This window comes from Pseudophryne corroboree, chromosome 10 (assembly GCF_028390025.1).
Source record: "Pseudophryne corroboree isolate aPseCor3 chromosome 10, aPseCor3.hap2, whole genome shotgun sequence".
NCBI classification, from domain to species: Eukaryota; Metazoa; Chordata; class Amphibia; order Anura; family Myobatrachidae; genus Pseudophryne; species Pseudophryne corroboree.
The window spans coordinates 16,877,269-16,887,255 of NC_086453.1; positions in this window are offsets into that span (position 1 = coordinate 16,877,269).

Consider the following 9,987-nt stretch of genomic DNA (forward strand, 5'->3'; position numbering starts at 1 on the left):
TGGAGGACCTCGGACGCGCTGGATGCCGCTGACTCCGGCTGCACTGTGCCTCCTCCACAGTACGAAGCAGAAGGGACTTGGAGGAGCACTCACTCACCCCTGCGAGCAGCGCCAACATCTTCCAGCCATGCCGTACTACAGGCGCCTGGTCCTGCCTCTCTCCCTCTGGGGATACTCATCGCGGACGACCGTTGCTGACCCGTGACCACCGTTCCTACCATGATCAACCCCATTGGCACAGCGGCGGGACCCAGCGGCTCTCTTCCCCCTGCTGCTGTGGAAGACCTGGATGGAGCAGGGAGCAGCTTACATTCCGCCCCTTATCAGCTTTACCATCAGCTTTCTCCATGAGAGCTGCTGTGGGCGAGTTGCAATTTCATACATGTTTGCCATCTTCGTAGTGATGTAACTCTCTAGTCTCTCCCTCTCACTGATGTGACCCTCATTAAACTACTCTGCGCCCTTTACTATTACTTGCTTTATATATTTGTCTCTGGCGACCTCATATGAAAAAGTTCCTGTTGTCCACTCCAATGTCCTCCTCTGGTCCTGCTTCAGGCGCACGTGAGGACATCTCCCATAGAAATTCTTCCGATTCTGATTGTTCCACCACCCATTCTCGTTCCCAACGAAAACATACTAATGCTACGGTCACTAAACAGCCTAAAATGAAACCTACTGATATTGCTGCGGTTCTCGGGCCTCTCCTAGATGAAAAGCTGGCGGGCCTCAAAGAGGCCATAGATCCCACCTTGACCCAGTTAACTCAACATAAAATCCGTTTGGATGAAGTCGAGCAGAGGGTCTCAACATTGGAGGACGATCTACAGTCTGCACAGTCCACTATAGAGGCCCAAACCAAAGAAATTAAAGGCCTCACTGATAAGCTCGACGACTTGGAGAATCAGAGCCGTCTAAACAACCTGAGAATGGTGGGCATCCCAGAGTCGGTGAGGGGCCATGCGTTGCTAGACCTTCTCTCTACCTGGCTGCCGGAAAAACTGGATATGGGCCTTCATGGCTTGCCGTTAGCCATTGAAAGGGCTCATGGGATTGGCCCTGAACGCAAAGACTCTGCTGGACGTCCTCGCCCTGTTATCATGAGGATCCTAAGCTATGCGGATAAATCCAAGCTCTTAGACCACTACCGAAAGTCAGAAGGTCTCCTCTACAAGGGAGAAAGGTTGTTTATATTCCAGGACTTTTCCACTTATGTCACTAACAGACGCAGAGAGTTCGCTCCGGTATGCAAACGGCTGTTTGAAGATAACGTCAAGTTTTCACTGTTGTATCCGGCTCGCCTTCGAGTCTTTATCAATGGAAAACCACACTTTTTCGATGATCCGTTGGCGGCAAAGGCCCACTTTGCTCACCCTGACACTTGACTGTTGATTCCTACTTAAAGTTTGCTCTTCTCTTCAATTGCTATTGTTTACAGGTCACACAGTGTTAGGAGCATGATGTCGGCATGCTATTTATGCATGCTGGAGGCTACGCCTCTAATTGTTTCATGGTTACTAGTTTGATGTCTTTGTTTGTTTGTTTGTCTTGCCTGCTGGGATGATGTGTTTCGGTCCTCCATGGGTTGGCCCCTCCTTGCTCACTGGGACGGGGGCGGGGAAGGGGGCACCATTTTACCTATACAATTTTGATATTTTATTCTCCATCTGCGGGGGTGGGGGAATAAGTCCGGAAAACTCTTGGCTAATTTAGTCAGAGGGCCTCGGAACAAAACATCTGTTGATTCACTACACAGTTCTGGAATCCTACCGACATATGCTCGGCTTTTATTCATTTTTACAAATCCTTGTATACTGCGGGCACTGATAGTATGACTGACCATGCTGCTTCTCAACCCTCTGACCCGGTAGTCACCCCACTTTTTTTATTTTAACATAATTTCTTGGAATGTAGAGGGTCTTAATAGCCCCATTAAACGTAAGAAGGTACTCGCCCATCTCTCTCGTTTGTCCCCTCAAGTTGTGTTTTTACAGGAGACACACTGGGTGCATGATTCCTCTCCGTCATTAAAAGGCCCCATGTATAGAGAGTGCATCTCCGCTCCTTACACCAATAAAACCAGAGGCGTTGCCATCCTCTTTCATAGGAATCTCCGATTCTCGATCCTTAAAAAATTTATTGACCCTGAGGGCAGATTTATCCTCTTAGATGTTTCTATTGATAACCTGGTATGCACCTTTTTGAATCTTTATGCACCTACTGGATATAACAACCTCTTTTTTGCAGATGTTCTTCAGAGAGTTCTGTCTTGGGGCGGCCAAAATTTAATTTTAGGGGGAGATTTCAATACAGTCATCGATCCGTCCATGGACAGGTCGGGGGTGAGTACTAAACAATCCGGGCCCTCTCCTAATCTTCTCTCCTCTTTTTGTTCCCAACTTGCTATACTAGACCCTTGGCGTATACATCAACCCCTCCAACGGGACTACTCTTTCTACTCACACCCACACTCCACTCATTCTCGCATCGATTATCTTTTCTTATCTAAACACCTATTCTTCAAAGTCTCTCACACTTCAATTAAGGATATTATTATCTCAGACCATGCCCCCATAATTCTATCCCTACATTTGGCTTTACCCCAAAGTATTTCCAAGTGTTGGAGGTTCCTAGCATATCTCTTACACTCTGAAGATTTTTACTACATCTTAAACACACCTGGCATAACTATGTTACTGATAACCTGGATCAGGAATCCAATACTCCGCATTTTTGGGGAGCCTCTAAGGCGGTCCTTCGAGGCCACATTATTTCTTATATTAATTCTAAGCACAAGAAATTCGATACTAAATTGCAGGAACTTAGTACGGCTCTTACGCTTGCTTATCGTACTTACAAACAATGCGATAGCCCCACTCACAAGGAAACGTACCTCATGGCAAAGCAAATTTATGATACCTTTCTTACCGAACAGGCCCAGATAAGCTATGGCTATGGCAGGAATAGGTTTCATAGATGTGGGAATAAGTCCGGATAACTCTTGGCTAATTTAGTCAGAGGGCCTCGGAACAAAACATGAGTTGATTCACTACACAGTTCTGGAATCCGACCGACATATGCTCGGCTTTTATTCATTTTTACAAATCCTATATATATGTATACTGCGGGCACTGATAACGCGGTTGATGGACAATCGTTTCTAGATGAGACACACCTGCCGAAACTTGTATCGGAGGAGAGGGACTTGTTGGACGCTCCTATAACCGATGATGAGGTTCGAGCCACCATTAAGTCCCTCCCTAATGGAAAAAGCCCTGGCCCTGACGGCTTCAGTGCCGAATTCTATAAGATGCTAGACGATGATATCCTCCCTGTTCTAACGCGATTATATAACCATATCCTTACGACGGGGTAGACCCCCCTCCGTTTTAACGAGGCGAAGCTTATCGTACTTGCGAAACCTGGTAAGGATCCCACCCAGGTAGGGTCATACCGCCCTATCTCACTCCTCAACCAAGACTTTAAAATCTTGACTAAAATCATGGCTAATAGGCTGCAGACCTGCGTGCCACCGTCTCATTTCACCTGCACAGATGGGCTTTGTCAAGGGTAGACAATCCACACGGGGAACAAGGGCGGCCTTAGCTGCGATATATTACACTCACTTTAGTCAGGCCAAAAATAACATTATCATAAATTTAGACGCAGAAAAGGCATTTGATAAGATTGAAAGACAAATAATTCCAGCGCGTCTTAAAACTCCTAAAAATATATAATTATGGTCGTATATGTTAAGAAATAGCAGCTCTCAATTGGACAGTACTGATCTGTCCACAAATGCAGCAACAAGAATTGATAATATAATATACTATCAGAGAGCGCATATAACTGTGTAAATAACAAATTTATTTATATACAATAAAATAAACACATGCACAAAAAATATATAAATATATCAATTGATTAAAAAATCCCCCATGCTGCAGCGATTAGGTTTGGAAAAAACACTTGTGTATCCAGATTTAAAAGTTCAAGATGTGAAATACGGTCCTGAGAGAAAAAAAGTCATGTGCAAAAGAACAGAGCTGATATCTATCGTTAGTGTCCAGCTGTGAGCATATGTGTGTGCTCAGAATAGACTCCAATGAGTCACTGGCTTTTGACTCCCGGTAATTGCTGCCAGCAGGCAGCCAAATTGTTTGAAGTGTTATGACTTTAAAGTCCGTAATTTGTGGATTTATAGGACCATACTCGCTGTGCTAATAGGGCCACTTTGCAGTGTTGTCCACTATACTCACGACCAAAAGCGTGCCTGTTGATAGTCCGTGGACGGCCCCCGTTTTGCAGTGTCAGTCACAGCCGAGTAATAACACTTCTCCTTAATGCAGGATGCACCTGGGATTCTCTCAATGGTCTGTTTCCAAACAACCAAGATGATATTGGTAGGTATAAATCGCTGACAGGATAAGAGGACATCAGAATATAACCCCAGTCCTTACGCGTTTCTCCGCAATTATCCATGTGCGGTTTCGTCAGAGGATAAATCCACACGGGGAACAAGGGCGGCCTTAGCTGCGATATATTACACTCACTTTAGTCAGGCCAAAAATAACATTATCATAAATTTGGACGCAGAAAAGGCATTTGATAAGATTGCCTGGCCTCATTTGAATAGAGTACTCGCCCATCAGAGCTTTGGCACCTCGTTCTGTAATTTAGTGCAGACTATATACACCAACCCTGTGGCGCAGGTGCTGGTCAACAATGTGACATCCCCCTCTTTCACATTGGAAAGAGGCACCAGACAAGGCTGCCCTTTATCTCCCATTCTTTTTAATTTAGCATTAGAACCCCTTATACGACATATCCTGTTACACAGAGATTATAGAGGCATTGCTGTTGGCACGCAAGAACTAAAAGTGATGACGTTTGCAGACGACCTCCTTTTTATGTCTGACCCTCACCGTGCAATCCCGCAGCTAATTGCCATAATTGATCACTTCTTTTCTTTCGCAGGATTCTCTATTAATTATGGAAAGTCGGAGGCGTTGGCCATGTATGGACAGGCAAGACTGGGATGGGGGAACACTTTTCCCTTTAAATGGGCTACTACCCATATAACTTTTCTAGGTGTCGCACTCCCCTCTCACCCTTGCCATCTATATAGGCTCAATATTACCCCGGTCCTGCGTAGGATAAGGACCGAGCTTGACCTTTGGCAATCCCTCCCTCTTAATTTGCTGGGACAATGCAACCTGTTTAAAATGGCCAGCTTCCCAAAACTTCTTTATATTTTACAGATGACCCTTTTATTATTGTCTAAATCGGATCTCTCTTCTCTGAATGCTTCTATCTCCAAGTTCATCTGGGCTGGCAAGCGACCTCGGATTAGTATGAAAACCTACCCAATGTTAAACAATACAATCTCGCATGCCTCCTCCGCATTGCTCTGGATTGGCTTGGAGATAATAACTACTATACGGATTCTGTTCTAGACTCTCAACTCTGCGCTCCCTTGTCCCTCAGTTACCTTCTCCATGCCAGACCCTCCAAATTGGCCTTGCATATAACTACCAACTTGTTGCTATTCCCTATCTTACAGGCATGTAGAATGGCGAGGAAACCTCTTAAACTTCAATATTTCTACTCACTTTCATTACACTTTGTCGGTAACCTGGAGTTTCAGGAGGGGGGGAGGCATTACAGCCCTTCACTGCCTGGTGCTCCTATGGTATCCGTAACCTGCGTAACCTGCTTAATACTTCTCGCCTCCCATTGTCTTTCGCGGAGGCAAGGGATAAATATGGCCTGCCCCCTCACCATGAGTTTGCCTATTTCCAGGCAGTACACTATCTTAAAACTGTTTTGCCCAAATTGACAGGTGTCAATTTTCTTAATTCCTTTGACACACTTCTCCAATCGGCCTTCTATTCTATTTCAACCATATATACACGCATTCGTATTGAAATAGACCCAGATACGGACCTTCCAGAACTGTCCCAATGGTCCTCCCACATTTCATCGGTCACCCCTGACTCCCTCTTAAACCACTTTCAGCTGACTCTGAAACGTATTCCTGCAAGCTCATACCAAGAAATGGCCTATAAAATGCTCCATAGGGCATATGTTTCGCCTAAGCGCCGACTTTTTATGGGCATTTCGGAAGATGCTAAATGCACCAAATGCTTAACGGATGAGGCAGATCTCTTCCACTGTTTCTGGTATTGCGCTTTGGTATCACAGTTTTGGCATGAGGTACACCAATATGGAACTTAGGCATATCTTTCCGTTGTACTACCTCCTGGGCACTGTTTGGATGTTTGGCTGACCAGCCGGACATCCCTAGGTCCAACAAAAAACTGTTCATGATATTATCAGCGGCTAGTAGGAAAGCAATTCTACAACAATGAATCCATAGCATAGCCCCCACTCTTTTGATGGTGACTTTAGATTATTTTTGATATTCACCATGGACTGGTTGGAGGCCTCTATCCATAAGGAACGGCTTACCCCTGCTCTATTTCAATGCTGGGGTACCTATATTTTGACACTTCCTTTAAATACCAAACAGGCAATTAAAAAATGTTTCCAATCCACCTCATGGTATCTCCTTCACACTATAGACCATCCTAACCCCTTGGGCATCTAAATACTCTACACCTTTCTTTTTTCTCTTGGTCCTCTCTCCACCTCTTTCTATATCCTGTTGTCTGCCGGGTTGTTTGGGGGTCTGTACCCCTGCTTTTGGAGATAGCTATGTGAATGGATCGACGGCTCGTAACTCCCAGCTGGCAGTGTGTATTATTTTATTTTATTATATTTTAGTTATTGTGTTTATATCTGGAGATTTTGATGTAATATGTCTATGCTGGTGGAGAACCACTGTTTTATTTGTCCACTTTTTATTTACATTTTTCTCCATCTTTACAAGTTAACCACATTATAAACTCTCCGCCTTTACTTGTTACACATATGTTTTCTATATTGGAATGTTTAAAGGTTTTATGTGAGGAAAAGTTTGAAAATGTGTTGATCTCTCCTTGATCTAACACGAGATTGAATATTCTATGTCTTACTATCTTTTGACATGATGACCCTGTGTCCACCCTGTTATATAATTCTGGCTTTTATATTCTTTGTCTCGAAATGCTGGATTTATACTCTGTACTATGAGAGATTATATTAAAAACCTAAAAAAAAAAAAAAAAAAAAACACGCTTGTGACTAAATTAATGCCCCCTGTGGGACCACCTGTGCCACTGCAACAGTTTATGGTCCCTGCTGTGAATCCGCCATGGGCGGATCAGCTTTCCACTCAGTTACAGCATTTGAACTGATCTATGACTAAATCTAAGGGTCACTCTCGCCCGCCTAAGACTAAGTCGTCTTCTAAACGGGCCATTACCTCCTCCCAATCCACTGCTATTCCAGACACATCCTCTGACGAGGACGGTGCGTATACTGATCCCACAGACACTGACACAGATGTTTCTGATGGGGAAGGAAAATCGTTAGTGGATGTTCCGGATTTGATTGAGGCTATCAGACTCATTCTTCAGGTTGCTGATGATCCTGAGCCTGAGTCTGTCTCCAAGTAACCGGAAAGGTTTAAGCGTAAGAAGGTGGTTAAACAAGTTTTACCCCATTCTGATCACCTGACTGACATACGTCAGGAATCCTGGGAATAGGCACACAATTGCAGCAACTTGGGCTGCTGAAGCTGTTGAGGCGTGGGCTCAGGAACTTGAGGCGGAACTGCCTTCCAACGCATCTGAGCATGCTCGACAATGTCTCTCGTATATTGCCACGGCTTCTCTATACCTTAAGGAGGCGGCCTCCGATGCCGGTGTGCTCGCGGCCAAGGCTGCTACTACATCCGTCTTGGCCAGACGTATCCTTTGGTTGAGGTCCTGGTCGGTGGATATGGATTCAAAGAAAACCCTGGAGGTGCTTCCTTTCAAGGGAGACATTCTCTTTGGAGAAGACCTCAATAAGATTGTGGCTGATCTGGCTACTGCTAAAACAGCTTGCCTACCTAGTACGGCTCCTTCAACGCAGAAGGCTAAAAGTACTTTCCCTCGGCCCTTTCGTCCTCCAGGTAAAGCAAAAGGTCAGGCGTACCCAAAGCAAGATCGTGCTTCCAGACCTGCCAAGCCCAGACCGAAGCGTGCCTGGGCCGCCCGTCAGCCAGCTTCCAAAACGGACAAGCCTGCCGCATGATGGGGCAGGCCTCCCTCTGGGGGATCCCAAGGTGGGGGGCCGACTTCTAGGTTTTGCCCAGGAATGGTTGAAGACCACTTCAGATACCTGGGCGAGGAAAGTCGTCGCTCGAGGTTATGCCATATCCTTCAAGAATCGTCCCCCGCAGCGGTTTTACCTGACAGATGTGCCTCTGGATCCGGCAAAAGCAAACACGTTGCATTCGGTGGTACATTCCCTCCTGACCACAGGAGTGGTAGTACAGGTGCCTCTGTCTCAGAGAGGCAAGGGGTACTATTCACCGCTGTTTCTAATCCCAAAGCCGAACGGGTCCTCGCAGCCCATTCTCAATCTGAAGTCCTTAAACAATCATGTGCGGGTCTCCAAGTTTCGTATGGAAACTCTGCACTCTATTGTTCTGGCCATGGAGCCTGGGGACTGTATGGTCTACCTGGACATACAGGATGCCTACCTGCATATTCCTATTGCGGTATCTCATCAGCAGTACCTGCGGTTTGCGGGGGGTAACCTTCATTACCAATTTCGGGCATTACCCTTTGGTTTGACAATGGCTCCCCAAGTTTTCACCAAAGTAATGGCGGTCATGACGGCTGTGCTCCGCCGTCAAGGGGTCAGGATCCTACCGTATTTGGACGATTTGTTGATCCTGTCAAAATCCCCAGAACTTCTCCTGTGTCATCTCAATCTGACAGTCCAGTGCATGACAGACCACGGGTGGCTGATCAACTGGAAGAAATCCTCACTGGTTCCTGCTCGGAGCATGTTACATCTGCGAGCGTTGTTGGACACTCACAACCAACGGTTGTTCTTGTCTCAGGAGAAAGTCCTGAAGCTTCAGGACAGGATTCGATGCTTCCTATCTCGTCCGCAAGTGTCGATACATTTGGCAATGCAAGTGCTAGGTCTCATGGTGTCGGCTTTCGACATGGTGGCGTATGCTCAGTTCCACTCTCGCCCTCTGCAGAAGTTAATTCTGGCCAAGTGGGACGGCCTGCCTCACCGGATCAGATCTCACATGATCTCCTTGTCTCCGGAGGTCCGCCTGTCACTGAGCTGGTGGCTGCAGGACCAACAATTGAGCAGGGGCCGTTCCTTCTGACTATCCGACTGGGTCCTTCTGACGACGGACGCCAGTCTGAAAGGTAAATATTCTGGAATTGCGGGCAGTGTTCAATGCGTTGACAATGGTTCGGCATCTAATACAGAAAAAGCCTGTTCAAGTACAGTCGGACAATGCCACCACGGTGGCATACATCATCATCAAGGCGGCACTCGAAGCCGCATGGCAATAAGGGAAGTATCACAGATTCTTCAGTGGGTAGAACGCCATCTGCCGGCCATATCTGCAGTGTTCATTCCAGGAGTCCTGAACTGGTAGGCGGACTACCTCAGTCATCAGGACGTACACGCGGGAGCGTGGAGCCTCCATCCGGAGGTGTTTCAACTTCTCGTGGACACGTGGGGCCTTCCAGATGTGGATCTGATGGCGTCTCAACACAATCACAAGGTTCCGGTCTTCGGAGCAAGGACGAGGGATCCTCAAGCTACGTTCGTGGACGCTCTGGCAATTCCATGGAACTTTCGGCCAGTGTCACTCCTGGCCAGAGTAATTCGGAAGTTCAAGCAAGAAGGAGGAAACATGCTTCTGGTCGCTCCAGCGTGGCCCAGACGGCACTGGTTCTCCGATCTACTGAGTCTCTTGTGGGATCGTCCCCTTCTACTTCCACAACGACCAGACCTCCTTGTTCAGGGCCCTTGTGTTTACCAGGATTTAGCCCGTCTGGCTTTGACGGCGTGGCCCTTGAG